The following is a 15,747-nucleotide window of genomic DNA, read 5'->3' as shown; positions in this document are numbered from 1 at the left end:
TTTGCATCTGTGCCAACCTGTCCAAGGGGAGGCCCGGCAGGGATTCCCAGTGTTGATGGTGCCCAGAACTTCCGGACCCCTCAAACGGCTTTTCCAGCAAGAAGGGCACCAAGAAGGAGCCAACCATTCCACATCATGGAAACTCTCTCTTCTTAATTTTCTGGCCTCACCAGGAAAAGTGAAACTTTTACGATTTCAGAACCTGACTGGAGAGCTCCTACTTGTTCAAAATCCCAGCTGTCATCAGCTGTGTTCTGTGGGCAAGTCACTCTCTGTGCTTTGGTTCTCCCTTATGGAAAATGGGGATGATAATGGAACCAGCCTCGTAGCACTCTCTGAAGATGACATGAGTTAATTGCTAAATGGTCCCTGGCACAGAGGAAGTGCAGTATAAATGTTAGCTCCTGTCCCACCAAGCCTTACACATTTCAAGGGCTTGAAGACCCTTTGCAGGTAGAAAGCTCATGGTCTCAAGAAGGAAGCAGGGCTGGATGGCTCTCAGCCTGAGGACATGCCTTCTCCTGGAGGTCTTGCCCTCCCACAGCCCACATAAATTCACTCAGGAGGTAGGTGTGGCAATCCCCAATCCCTCTGCAGGCTCATTCATGGCTGAGAGCCTGGCATCTTGCTGGCTGGGTCTTGGGTCCTGAGAACTTGGATGGGAACCTATGGTGCCTGAAGGCGGCAGGGGCGGGGTTGAGGGAAAGGGAATGCCTCCGTGAAGGCTCTTTCAGTGCAAGCAATAGGAACCACTGAAGCCAGTTTAAGTCAAAAAGTGATGTTATGAGGATACAAGGTCTGCCATGCAGCTCAGGATGGCTGAGGTTCTAGTCTTGGGCTCTAGTGGGCCAGGCACCAAGGGCTAGGGGCCATCAGACCCTCCCTTCTTTCTTCTCCCTGCCTTCCCCCTGCAGCTCTGTCCCCGCTGCTTTGCCGCTCACAGAGCACCTCATTCAGGTTGGCCCCCAGGCAGGGGTTCACTATAGTTTTGGAGCCTTTGCTAGGCCCCCAAGAGAAGGAATCTGCTTGAGCCGGCTTGGGCCAGGCATCCACCTGTGGTCCTATCAGGCGTGGCTAATTGTGGTTGCTCAGCCACACTCTGGGAGGGGGGACAGCATTCTCAGACAGGAGGGGCAAAATGTGAAGTGTGCCTGCTCCTGGGAGACCACGCTGGAGGCACAGAAGGGCACAGGTATGGCCGAAACAAGCCCAGCGGAGGCAAGTCAAACCTGAGGATGAGGCAGAGCCTATCAGAGACTTACAATATTTGTTTTAAAAATGATAACACAGCTTCATTTCTTGGCCCCCCTCCTGGGTACAGCCAGACTTTAGAGAACCCAATATGTGTTGATTTTCTCTCCAGGACTTGGCCAAGCACCCTGGTTGTGATCTCATGTGCAACATGAAACACTGCAGGGACTGGGTGGGGGCGCGTGGGAGCAGTGTCTGGGCCCCATACCCAAGAAGCTCATGGATCCCAGGGCTGTGGAACATTCCAGGTGCCCTTGAGCTATCCACAGCTACCTGCCCATGTCTACATCCCCCGCCCCACACACAATGACAGCAAAGCTCTGGACTCTGAATCTGGGCTCCCGGGGCCCCAGCACCACTCAGTGCTGTCCGAGGAGGATAGTGAGCTGAGAGCTGGCTGGCAGGCCCCAGGCACCCCCGGTCTTCGTGTTCAAGAGAAGTGGCTGCATCCTTCCCCGCAGCATGAGCTGTTCTCAGGGCCAAGCCAGGCCCATATGCTCCCTCAGTCCCATGGCACGAACCAGGGTCCGGCCCTGAACCAACCAGGAAGGACATTTTAGAAAAGGGGCTGCTTTTGCCTTATGGACTTTTAAGCCACCTTTTTCTGAGTCACCTCAAAACAAAGCAAGGCATCTTGGTGGAAAGCAGCATCATCTGGGTACCCTGGAAGCAGCTAGGGTCTTCTCTTTGCATTCTGTAGGATAGGGCCAAGGAGGCTGGGCCTCAAAATGGAGCCTTCTCTTCCATCTGCTCTCAGCTCCTGAGCTAGGAGGTTGGGACCCCGAGGGGCAAAACCCCTTCCCTTCCGAGCCTGGCTCTGGGCAGGAGATGGGCTATCGCTCGTTAGTGCTCTTCCTTAGGACTTGGGCGCCTGCCGCAGCTTCCCTCGACTCAGGGACATCTGGGCTCCCGAGCTGGGGCAGGGACCCGGGCACAGGGCAGTGCTGGGGCGCATGCGGCTGTGGCTGCAGACCCTGGCCTGGATCAGCTGGGTGCCCCAGATGTCACGGCAACCCGTGTCCCGAGGTGCTTGTGCTACGGGCGGGGAGAGGTTGGCCAGCTGTTGAATGGCTGGGAAGCCCCGCCTGGGGCGCTCATCTGGCTCGAGCGAAGGATCCGGGAGCGTGGGAGGCGTGGGACGCATTGACCTAAGCTGGGAACCTACCCGGTCAAGGGCCACCCGGGCCCTGCCAATGCGGCAGGTGCTCCTCGGGGACAAGGCCGCATCGTCCAGCAGCTTCGTGCCTCCACTTGGCAGAGAGGAGCAGCCCTTGCCCCGCCCCTGGTTCTGCAGATGCTGCTTTGAGGCCGAGCTCCCCATACACGGTAACGCCCCAGTGGGGTCATAGCAGCATGGGGCAGGCAACACTATTAGCTGTGTGGCATTGGGCAAGCTACCTAACCTCTCTGTGCCTGATTTCTTTATCCGTGTAGTGGAAATAATAATCCTAATTTCAACTTCGTAGGGTTGCTGTGTGGGTCAAGGGAGATGATGCGTACGAAGGCAGTTTGTGAACAATTCTCAGGAGAACAAGGTCATTGGCAGTACATCGAAGTCATACTGCCTGAAGCAGCAACTCGGCCCTGGCAAAATGCAGCCGGAGGGCGGAGAGGAAGCGGCTGGCCAGGAAGCGAATCTCGCAGACCCTCCCCTGAGCTTTGAGTGCCTCGTGGCTCCTCCCTCCCCCAAGGTCTGGATGGGGCAGCCAGAGGGGCTAAGTGACAGTGTAATGGCCATATCTGTCAGCACTGGCCAAATGGGTTTTCCAGGAGTCAGCGAGCTAATGGCCCCACAGCCTGGAGAGAGCTTCTCCTAAGTGGAGCACTTTATCTACCGGGGAACGGGAACGTAAGAACAGCATGGCCCCAGGCCGCCGGGATTCAGAGAACAGCTGCTCTTCTGGCAGCCTTGAATGAGTGCCCTGTCCCCACTGGCTTGACTCGCACCTGCTGCCACATGCCAGTCTGCAGGTGGCAGCTGAGGTGGCCGGTAGGGGGCGTCACAGGGCCTGCCCTTGAATCCAGAACCCTGTACTGCCCACTGGCTGTGGGGTCTTGGCTTGTCCCTTACCCTCCCAAGGCTCAGTTTCTTCATCTGTAAAATGGGGGCAACCAAGATTAGGCGGGGTGAGGCACTGGTTCTGGCCCTTGGGGGTTACTTGCTGCCAAGGGGGTATATAAGCTCTTCTAGGTGATGATGATGATGAAGAGGTTCAGACTGATGAGGGAGAAGAACCCTGTGGTCTGAGGGAGAAGCCCTTGTAGGTGGAAGTGGATGCAAGAGCACAGTGAGCCTGGGGCACGAAGCGTGCTGTGTAGACAGGCCCTGATATCTAGCTGAGCGGACCTTGGAAGGCACAAACGGCTCGCCTAGAGGTAGAACTGCCAGCTTACACCTTATAAAATGGGTTCTGTCTCCAGAGAGCTACACTATATCACAAATTCTTTGAGTATTAGAGGCATATTTTTTATTTTTTTTGGAGACATATTTTTTAAAAAGCCTTTTTGTTATAAACCAATTTTAGACTTACATGCAAGTTGCAAAAACAGTAGAGTTCCCATGTACCTGTTGCCCATTTTATGCCAGAGACATAACCCTCGTGCAATGATCGAAACCAGGACATTGACATTGGTACAATATTATTAACTAAATCACAGACATTAATTTGGATTCCATCAGTTTTTACGTGTGCTAATTTTTTTGAGGGGGGGTTGGCTATTGAAATCTCGTCAATGTTTATTTTCCTGTAACATACTACAGTCAAGGTAGAGAATTTTTCCACCACCCCCCACCCCTAACCCCCATAGCTCCTGATGTTTGCCATTGCTATACTTTTCTCATTAAAAAACTGCTGTATACATGGAATCATAGAGTGACTGCATGTGTTTTATTTATTTTTAATTTTATTGTTATGTTAATCACCATACATTACATCATTAGTTTTTGATGTAGTGTTCCATGATACATTGTTTGTGCATAACACCCAGTGCTCCAGACTGCATGTGTTTTGAAAAAGGAGTGTTAAACACGATGTGTTATTCATGATGATTTAAAACGTTACATAGAGTAAACATTAACTCGATACAACATGACTTCTTAGGGGCTCTGTCAGATAACATATGGTGACATTTATGAGACAGAGGAAATGTATTTTTATTAATTTATTTTTTATTGCGGTTAAATACATGTAACATAAAATTTATCATCTTAACCATTTTTAACTGCACAGTTCAATCGTCTTAAGTATATCCACATATTCTTAACGGATTCTTGTGCAATCTCCAGGAAGTTTTTCATTTCGTACAGCTGAAGCTGTATATCCATTAAACAACAACCGCCCATCTCCTTCTTCCCCCAGCCCTGACACCCCTCATTCTAATTTCTGTTTCTTTTCTTTTTTAAAGATTTTATTTTATTTATTTGAGAGTGAGAGAGATATTGAGAGAATGATTGGAGGGAGGAGTAGAGGGGGAAGCAGGCTCCCTGCGGAGCAGGGAGCCCGATGTGGGACTCCATCCCAGGACCCCAGGATCATGACTTGAGCCGAAGGCAGACGCTTAACCAACTGAGCCACCGGGCACCTTACTTTCTGTTTCTATGAGTCTGACTACTCTAGGAACCCTATATAAGTGGAGTCATGTGGTATTTATTCCTTTGTGGCCCGCTTATTTCACTTAGCAAGATACCCTCAAGGTTCATCCATATTGTAGATGTAGCAGTTATGTATCAGAATACTCTTCCTTTTAAGGTTGAATAATATTCCATTGTATGCCTACATGACGTTTTGTTTGTCCATCCATTGGATTGATCGATGGACACTTGGGTTGCTTCCACTTTTTGGCTACTGTGAATAATGCTGCTATGAACATAGCTGTTCAGATATCTCGTCAAGACCCTGCTTTCAATCTTTTTAGAGGTACATCCGGAAGTGGGATTTTAGATCATATGGCAGCTCCAAGTTTGAGTTTTTGAGAATCCACCATATTGTTTTCCGCCGTGGCTGCTCCATTTTGCGTTCCTTCCAACAGTGCATGGGGGTTCCAATTTCTCCATAGCCTCGTCAACACTTGTTAATTTGTTTAATTGATGGTGGCCATCCTAATGGGTATGAGGTGGTAGCTCATTGTGGTTTCGATTTGCATTTCCCTAATGATTAGTGATCTTGAGCATCTTTTCATGTACTTGCTGGAGGAAATTGTCTTTGATGTGAAAAGCCTTGCTGATGGGGATTCTGGAAGGGATTGAGCAGGAGAATGTGAAGTTGACTTTGGTAATGTTTTATGAGCTTTTTGGAATAATTGTCAAGAGGAGATGGAATGCCAGTCTGTTTGTTTTGGCCGAGGAATCTGTGGTAAGCTATGAGTGCATGAATTTTCTCTGCATTTGGATCATTATACTACAACCTACAATCACATGGTAAAAAAAAAAGGAAGCGAGGTAAATTATATTTTTCCCCATTGCCGACTTTTCCTCTACAGTATCTCTCTGTAGAGATGCCCGTTGCTAGCTGGTTTTGTGTATCCATCCAGAGATGTGCAGATGTACATATACTTCTTTTCACATAAATATTCATGTATCATACACACTCTTTGGTCTGTGCTTTTTTTCTCTTAAATACATATTTTGGGGAAAATCATATATTAGTGTATATGGTTCAGCTTCTGGAATGTTCTTCTGAAGCTAATTCTCAATCCACATGTCTGTATTCCCTCCATCGATGTTTCCTTCTAGCATTTGGCCAATGCTCTTCTACTGGTTTATTCTTTGTGCAGATGGACATCCAGTACCTGGACTGGACTGACGAACATCAGTATGAGAGCCGAGGTTTGTTGGTAACAGTGTGCCTGGTTTTGATCTCCTGTTTTAATTCCAGGTAGAAACTTGATGTCCCCCCTTTACACCTTATTTTATTTGAAGATGATAAGGGCCAGTACTCTGGTATAACACAAATATTGCTGTATTGATAAATACGTTGATACCAAATTGTTGACTATTTAGATTAAAATATCCATTCATCAACTGATGTTCCAAAGTCCTACCTTTGGCACGAGAAAGTTGACTTGGAGGTTTGCAGTATAATGTATGACAATTCTGCTTGTGGGAATGTTGATGTCTTCATGTCAAGAGCCAATGCAGTCCCAAGAGAGAAGAGCAAAGCCGGAGAGGACTAGGGTGTTGGGAGAGGAGTGGGGAACACAGGCTGAGGGCCAACAGGAGGGACCTGTGAGCCAGGGTGAGCTTTATCCTGGAGGTGATGCAGGGAAGTCTTGGCGTCTGAAGGGTCGTTGGGTTGACTTTGTCTTTTATTATAAAAATAATGATCACTGATGGATACCATCTATGAGCAAGAAGTTCTACCAGATGCTTCCCATATATCATTTCTAATGCTCACATGAATTGACAAGGTTTGTTTGTTTTTCTCATATGACATCTGAAAAAAGCAAGGCTAAGAGGGTCTAAGTGACTTCTCCAGAGTCAAACAGCTAGTGATTGGTGGAGCCAGATTTTTCACTTGGGGTCATCTGATGCCAAAGCGCTGGCTCTTTGCCTTTTGCTACACTTCCTTTCCTACTATTGCTGCTTCCAAGTGGAGGCATGTTCTGTGGTGAACACCAAACTATTAGGAGCCCTCCTGTCTTGCTGGAGGGAGGAGAGCATCCTGCTGGCTGCAGTGCTGGTCAGTGGATTGGATGGTGCACTTTCCAAGCAGAGGCGGGCCCTTAGCCCTACCCACTCCAGGCAGACAGTTTGATTCCCTGTCTACTGACAGGGGACCAGGCACCCCATTTTCCATCCCTCCAAGGCTACTGAGGGGATCATGCCCCTCCCTGGGAGTAGATTGGTGTCCTAAGCATGGAGCTGGAGGGGCTTCCCAGAGTGTGGGCATTGCACCTGACCCCACCTGTGAGGCAGAAGGACACGTCTGCACAGCCGCCGGATATGCCTGGCTGGCTTAGTCCATGGTCACCAGGTCCTTCCTCCCCTCTATCCAGTTATCACTCCTGCCCTATCTCCACCAGCTCCTGGCTCTTGGCAGATTCCAGCCCATCTCTAGCAGTCAGGGTCCAGCAGGTACCCTGCCATGGGTGATGGAGGAAAGCTGAAGAGAGGGACTGTTTTCAAGCATGTAGGCAGGGTAAAGGGAAGCCAACAAGAGGTGGTGAAGCCCTGAGGGATTGGTCTCACCCCCGCACCCGATGGAGGGCGCTGGAACCAGTGGGCCCTGTCACTTGGAGAGGGCTGCTGGATAGGAGCATTGGGCCTGGGGAGAGGGATCCAGGCACTGTCAGCCCTCAGCCTCCCAGAGAGAGAGCCAGAGGAATAAATATTCCTGGCCCTCTTTCCTCCTGCCCCCGATTCCTGCTGGTTATCCATTGCCCAAACAGAAGCCAGAGGGCAAAGGAGCTTCTTGATGCAGCTGCGGAAGGATGTTGGAGGCCAGTGGGAGACCAGGCTGTCCACCATCCCTCTGGTGCCCTTGGCACAGGGGACTGATTTAGTCTTCCACTGTCCCAGCTGGGTCTCCTGTTGTTTCCACCACCACAGTGAGGAAAACTTGACCCTAGCCAGAATTTTCCTGACTTCCTGGGAGGTGTGGGTAGGTAGTAAAATGAGGACAAGATGTGGAAGAAAGTGTAAAAGTTCTGGGAGGTCCTGAGCAGAGTTACAAGGGCCGTTGGGGCCCCTCTGTCCTATCTTTGGGGCACCCTGAGGTTGTCCAGCACCCTGACTCTGTTAGTTTCCAGAGCTCCAGCTTGCCCTGCCCTTCCCTCACAGTTTAAGTGGTCATCAATTACTCATGGAAATGGAACGCATGGCTACTCTGTCGCTTTCATTAATGTCTCTAGCTCTTTCTCCAGATGTCTGTTCAGAGCTGACTCCCCATTGCCAGTCCTGGGCCAGAGGCCCATGTTCCTTCTGAGCTCCTTCCTCCCAGGAACCAGGTAGAGCAAGAGCGGCTCTGGGATGAGCCTGTGTGGGGCCAGTGAGCGGGAGCTCTGAGGACAGAGGGGGACCCCAACTGCCATCCAAGTTGGGCTGGCTCGTTCTTGCCCTGAAAAGGTGGTCTGTTTCTTGGTTCATGTTTCTCTGTGGGTGCGGCGGTGGTTGGCATGGCTGGAGGAGTCCTGGGAGAGAAGACGGTGGGTGGATGATAGCAGGCCAGGGCTGCTAGCCACACCCACTGCCCCATTTTCTCCAAGGATCTTCTTCACTCTCTGGTTCTTTGGAATCTACATTGCCATGTTTATGGGGGAATTAAGGAACAGATGTGGGGTTGACACGAATTCCTGATTTCCTTGTTATTTTCTGAACATTTTGTATTGCTGGGGGAAATGGAACACAACTTGGGAGAAAATATTGCATCTTGTAAATGAACTTCCTCCATCCCCCCCCTTCCCTTCCCCCCCCTCCCTCCCCCCCCCCCTTCTTTTACCTTCTTTGGCTCTGTGGCTTCCTCTCAGCTGGCAGGCTCCTCTGCCTGTCAGCCCCATCTTGTCACCCCACTCACCCACATGTAGTGGGTGTGGCAGGCAGCTTGTAAATAGACCCCCAGTGATCCCCACCTCCCATTTAATCCCCTTTCCTGGAGTATGGTCTGGATTTTGTAACTCATTTCTAATAAATAGAAGTTATGGGATGTGTTTTGGTTGGTCTTTTTTCCCATTGTTCATTTGTTTTGTCTCTCAAATTCCACATATGAGTGAAATCATATGGTATGTGTCTTTCTCTGACTGACTTATTTCACCTAGCAGTATACCCTCTATCCATCCATGTTGTTGCAAATGGCAAGATTTCATTCTTTCTTATGGCTGAATCACAATCCTGTGTGCACATGTGTGTGTGTGTATCACATTTTTATCCATTCATCTATCGATGGACACTTGGGCTGGGATGTGGCTTCTCAGATTAGGCTATGAAAAGATGGTGGCTTCCATCTTGGGGACTGCTCACTCAGGGTGAGGGTGTGTGCGTGAGGAAGCCAGCTGATGAGTCATGAAGCTATCCTATGGAGAGGCCACATGGTGAGGAACTGAGGGAGGCCTCAGGCCAGCAGCTGTGAGGATCAGACACCTATCTAGTCAGCTTACAAAAACCCTTCCCCAGCAGTCTTCAGATGAGACCACAGCCCAGGTCAACAGCTTGATGGCAACCTCATGAGACACTTTGAGCCAGACACCAGCCAAGCCGTGCCCAATTCTTGACTTACAGAACTGTGAGACAATAAATGTTGTTTTGAGCTGCTAAGTTTTGGGATAATTTGTTACACGACAATAGTTGGGGAGGCTCATTCAGGCATGGAAAGGAGGGGCTGGACCAGGATGTAATTTGGCAGTGGGATAGTGGGAGTCCTGCCTGCCTTCAGGAGTGGGACAAGTGGGACAAAGGGAGCCAGGTGTCTCTCTATGGCTGTGGCATCATCTGACAGCCTCACCTGTCTCAGAGCTAATATTAGCTAGAGCTCAATGCCAAGGCTGAGGGACAGTGGATGACTTTATTGGGGTGGGGGAGGCTGGGGTCCTTTTCCTTTTATTATTGACGGAGCTCAATGTCTATTTTATTAATAATACATGCCTGGTGGTGATGTCTGTGAATGAATGTTTTTCTCCCACATCTAATTGTTCTGTCGGGCATCCCTCCTGTGGATTTATCATTCTGTCTTTTCTTTATTTGGTAGCTTTATTGCCGGTGATTAGTAATGGCAGCAGTTGGAGTCCTTCTTTATGGGAAAGATTCATCTCTGTTTACTAATGGGATGAATCTGGAACGAGGAGGCTTGTCTCTATCCCTGCCCCCATTTAGGAGAACCTAGAGTCGTAATACCCCTGGGCTTCCCTCCCTCCCCCTCCCCCAGCACCATCTTGTAAAGTCACATTCTTAGGAGACTTTTTCAGGCTGGGGAGATGTCCCTGTCGCAGACCTGGAGTGTGGGCCCCACCACACCATGTGATTCCCTACTGCCTGACCCACTATTGCTGCCTGACCAACCCATGTCCCAGGGACGGAGCTTTCTAGCTTTGAGTGAAGCTGACCTTCTGCTGCAGTGCCCTTGATGACAGCCATGCTTCCAGGCATGGCCTGAAACCTACAGGACTCAAGGCCGGGGGTCCAAGGCGGGGTGCTCATTCCTGGTATGACCTGCCTAGGCACGATGCATCTTTCCTGATGCACTTGTTCCCTGTCTGATGTCTGAGAGCTAAACGGGCTATAAAGTGAAACTCTTCTGCTTTTATGGAGAAGGTGGAGAGTTGCAGGAGCGAAGCAGGTTGAAAGTGAGAGGTCTGTGGGGAGAAGCACATTTCTGTGGATGGATGTAGTTATGTCTGCTTATGGGGAAAGTGGAGAGTGGGGCAGGAGGAGGCTCCTGCCGCCATGCAGCACACTGACTTCGCCGAGGCTGGTTCCCCAGAGGGCATCTGGGTGCCCTTTCAGGGTTCCTCCCCATCCCTCCTGCACCAACCGGTGCAGCGGGCACAGCTCGGCTGGGCTCTTCCTTGCAGATCCCACAGTGTTGGTGGAGAACTCTGGCTTGGGAGCTGGACAAACCTGGCGTTTGGATCCCAGCTCCACTCTGTGCGTGTGCTGAGCTATTTGGACCTTAGATTTTTCTTCATCACAATGGAAAAAATAATAACTTATTGGTAAGGGGCTCATCAGTCTTCTAAAGAGCAAACCCAGCTCCTCACGGTAAGGAGGGGTGGCTGGCCAGAGCTTGGAGCCTTAACTCCTGCCCCCTGACATTTCCCTTGCTGCTCTAGTCCTGACCAGCTGCTTCCTCCATGCTGGCTCCAAGAGACGTGTCTCCTTTAACCACAGATACTCTGTCTTTCCTTATTCTCTAGTCCTTTCTTCTTCCCTCCCTCCGTCCCTCCCTCCGTCCCTCCGTCCCTCCCTCCCTCACTTCTCTCTTCAACACATATTCATATCTACTGTGCATCTATACATCTACTATGTTCTAGGTGCTTTGGAAACAGCCAAGAACAAAATAGAGATCCCTGTTCCGTGGCTTATATTATCAGAGAGGGGAAAGAGACAAAAAATAGCAGACATGATTTAATCCTAAATTACATGGTATGTTAGCAGATGAGACGCATGTAAAAAAAAAGTAACAAAGAGGAATAAGGGAGGCGGCCTGGCGTGGGTAGGTTTTGGTGGTCAGCAGGGTAGTCAGAGTAGGCCTGATCCAGAAGGTGAAGCCTTGAAGGAAAGGAATGAAGGAGCTAGGTGACTGTCTGGGGAAGAACATTCATAGCAAAGGAAACTGCCAGTGTAGCTGGTGCAAAGGCCCTGGGGCTGCAACATTAGAGGAGCAGCAAGAGGTCACTGTGCCTGGGGAGGATGGAGGAGTGGCAGGAGGCAAAATCAGAGAGCTGGAGACAAAATCAAGGGCTGAGGAGCTCTGGTGGGTGGGGTGAGGGGCTGGTGGGAGACTGAATCCTTCTGGCATCTGGCTTTTCACACACCAGGCACTGCAAAGTCCAGGGCCTGCCCCAGGAGCTTTGGGCAGAGCATCAGCCTCTTTCCTCAGTGACTACTTCTCACAGGGAAGCTCAGGGAAGTTCTCTGCCAGGGGCCTGAGGTTGAGCCCGGGACACCATCCCCGAAGCAGAGCTCTGGCCGGGCCACAGATCCCGCAGCGTCTCAGGTTCTGCCTCAGGAGCAAGGCCGCACTGGGAGGCCGTGGCCGCTCCTTCCATGCTCGCTTCTCTGATTCTGGTCTCGCAGTTGGCACCAGGAAGGAGGGAGTAACTTTGTTCCAATTAAGCCGCACCCGCTTTGTCATCTGAATCCAATTCCCCTTCAGTCTTGCAGTCTAGGAATTATCCTTTATTAAACTTGGGTCGTTCCTGCATGCGCAAGGCTCGAACTGCAGCTACAGCAGAATTGGGAGTGGTCCCCCCGGTGCCGTGCGGCCCTGCACTCCTGGAGGTTTTCCTCTTGCAGCTTTTTCACGCCTGCTTGGTGGGAGGAAGCCAGTCAATGAATGACCCCAGCATCCAGGAAGGGGAGCTGTGGGTGTGTTGGGCAGGACCCAGTCCCTGGCCCAGCCTGGAGGGCCCAGCCAGGCTCATTGGGGGCTGCGTGCAGCCAGGCCACCCCCAGACTGTGGGGCCTCTGCTGAGCAGTGGGGGTGTGTGGCAGAGGGAACCAGATGGATGAGTGCTTAGTGGGTGCTGGGCTAAGTGCTTTACAGGTACTAACTCACCTAATCCTTACTACCATCATATGAGGCTGGGATTAGAATGATCTCCATTTTATAGATGAAGATACTAAGGGTCAGAGTGACCTGCTCAATCACTGAGTAAGTAGTCCAGTGGGGATGTGAACCGAGCAGCCTGATTCCAGGCCATGCCTGAGCTCCTCATGAAGGTGGGGGCAGGGAGGGGGCTCTTCTCAGTAATGCCTTTGATGTGTCTCTATGGGTTGGGGGTAGGTAGTGTTTTGCTACCCTGGCATATTTTCATTGCAGATCTTCAGGGTTTCCCTTTTGGGGTGGTGGGGAGGGGCTTCTACCTTCTCTCAGACTCCTTGGCTGAGGAAGATCAGATGAATGTAGCCCTAATGGGCATCTTGACTCAATTTCATGAGAGAAATGCAGCTAAGTCATGTCTTAGCTCCTGCATTTGTGACCCATGATATCAGTGAGAAAATAAACGTTTGTTGTTTTAAGCCACTAAGTCTTGTGGTATTTGTTATATATCAACGGATAACTAATACAGTGTTTGTACGAATTTGTATTCTCACAAGCAGCATATGAGAACTCCCATTGCTCTGTGTCCTTGCCAATGGTTGGGATTGTTGGAATTTCTTATTCTGCCAATCTGATGGGTAAGTCATGCTATTTCATTGTGACTTTAATTTGCTTCATTTACTTTAGAGTTCTGTTATTAGATGTATACACATTTGGGATTGTTATGTCTTCTTGATTAATTGGCCCCTTTATTACTATGAAAGATCCCTATTTATTCCTTATTCTAAAATCTACTTTAATTCATATGAATTGGTGCTCCAGTTTCCTTTTTTTTCATTTTTTATTCTTCTGCCACTTGATTTTATTCCTGTGAACATTAAATCAGTTAGTCATCTGTGTTTCTATGTGTAACTTAAGTTTATTCATGCTTCTTGCCATACGATATTCATTCATTTTACTCTACTATTGGCTTATTAACTCTATCTCATTTTATTTTCTAGTGGCTGCTTGAAGGCTTTCAATTTAATCTTTAACTTATAATAATAAGGTTATTCTGCGGCACCTGTGTGGCTCAGTTGGTTAAACGTCTGATTCTTTTTTTTTTTTTTTAAAGATTTTATTTATTCATTTGAGAGAGAGAGAGAGAGAGACAGAGAGAGCACAAATGGGAGAGAGGCAGAGGGAGAGGGAGAAGCAGACTCCCTGCTGACCTGGGATCCCAACATGGGGCTCGATCCCAGGACCTGGAGATCATGACCTGAGCCGAAGGCAGACACTTAACCATCTGAGCCACCCAGGTACCTCAAGCATCCGACTCTTGATTTTTGGCTCAGTTCATGATCTCAGGGCTGTGAGATTGAGCCCCACATTGGGTTCCACACTGGGCATGGAGACTGCTTAAGATTCTCTTCCTCTCCCTTTGCCCCTCCCCCGGCTCATGTGCATGCACTCTCTCTTTCCCTCTCTCGCTCTCAAAAAAAAAAAAAAAAAAAAAAGAGATTATCCTGCTTCTTCTATAGCATAAGAACTTGACAACAGCATTCTTCCTTTTACCTTCTTTCATCTTTTGTGTTATTGTGGACATATATTTTACTTCTGCTTACGTTGTGCACCCCACACCATGCTGACATTGTTTTTGCTTTAAACAGTTATCTTTCTTTAAAAAAAGATTTTATTTATTTATCTGAGAGAGAGAGAGAGAGCACAATTGGGGGAGGGGCAGAGGGAGAGAGAGAGAATCTCAAGCAGACTCCCTCCTGAGCGCAGAGCCTGATGCAGGGCTTGATCTCATGACCCTGAGATCATGACCTGAGTTGAAATCAAGAGCTGGCCACTTAACTGACTGAGCCACCCAGATGCCCCTTAAATATATTAAATATAAGACAAAAGTCTTTTAAATTTACCCACATATTTATCATTTTTAGGGCTTATAATTCTATAGTGTAAACCTAGATTCCTAGATTTCTATCTGGCATCTTTTTCCTTCCTTTCCTTCCTGGCACCACTTCCCTAAAGATCTTGGTTTTTAAAAATATTTCTTGAGGCATGGACTTCCCAGGAATCAGTTCTCTCATATTCTTGTCTGAAAGCCTTTATTCAACCTTCACTTTCAAAGGTAATTTTGCTGGGCAAAGAATTCCAAGTTGGGCAGAGTATTTCTTTTGATAGTTGAAAGATGTTGCTCCACTGTCTTCTTGCTTTCATAGTTTCTAGTGAGGTTTGCCATTAAAAGTCTTTGATCTTTTGAATATAACATGTCTTTTTCTTGTACAGCTGTTTAAAAAATTTTCTCTTTAACATTGGTTGGCATGACTGTGGAAAACAGTATGGGGTTTCCTCAAAAAGTTAAAAATAGAACTACCCTATGATCCAGCAATTGCACTACTGGGTATTTACCCAAAAAATACAAAAACACTAAATCAAAGGGATATATGAGCCCCTATGTTTATAGTAGCATTATTTATAATAGCCAAACTATGGAAGCAGCCCAAATATCCATTGACTGATGAATGGTTAAAGAAGATGTGGTGTATATAACAGAATATTTTTCACCCATAAGAAACAATGAAATCTCACCATGGATGGAGCTAGAGAGTATAATGTTAACTGAAATAAGTCAGAGAAAGATAAATACCATATGATTTCACTCCTATGTGGAATTTAAGTAACAAAACAAATGAACAAAGGAAAAAGAGAGGTAAACCAAGAAAAAAGAGAGAGGTTAACTGTAGAGAACATACTGATGGCTACCAGAGGGGAGGTGGGTGGGGGTGATGGGTGAAATAAGTAATGGGGATTAAGGAGTGTACTTGTTGTGATGAGCCTTGGGAGATGTATGGAGTTCTTGAACCACTATATTTGTTGCCTGAAACTAATATAACACTGTATGTTAACTAACTGGAATTAAAATAAATATAAAAAAAAAACACTGATTGGCATGGTTTTCTTTAGATTTATTTTGCTTGGGGTTTGTTGAAGTTCTTGGATCTTTGAGTTTATATTTATTACCAAATTTGGAAAAAGGCAATCACTATTCCTTCAGTGTTTGTCTTCCTTCTTCTCTTTTTTTAAAAAAACTTAAAATAAATGTATGCAAACCTCTTGATATTGTCCCACAAGTTGCTAATGCTCTGTTAATTTTTTAAAGTCTTTTTCTGTGGCTTATTTGGCATAGTTTCCATTGCTGTATCTTTTAGTTCACTAATATTTTCTTCTGATTATATAATCTACTTTTAATCTCATCTAGTGTATTTTTCACTTAAATTATTGTATGTTTCAACTCTAGAAGTTCCATTGGGTCATT

This window comes from Mirounga angustirostris, unplaced genomic scaffold (genome assembly GCF_029215605.1).
Source record: "Mirounga angustirostris isolate CCGP_5_RB_7025 unplaced genomic scaffold, mMirAng1.0.hap1 SCAF_6, whole genome shotgun sequence".
NCBI classification, from domain to species: Eukaryota; Metazoa; Chordata; class Mammalia; order Carnivora; family Phocidae; genus Mirounga; species Mirounga angustirostris.
Note: the sequence above shows the minus strand (reverse complement) of the source record.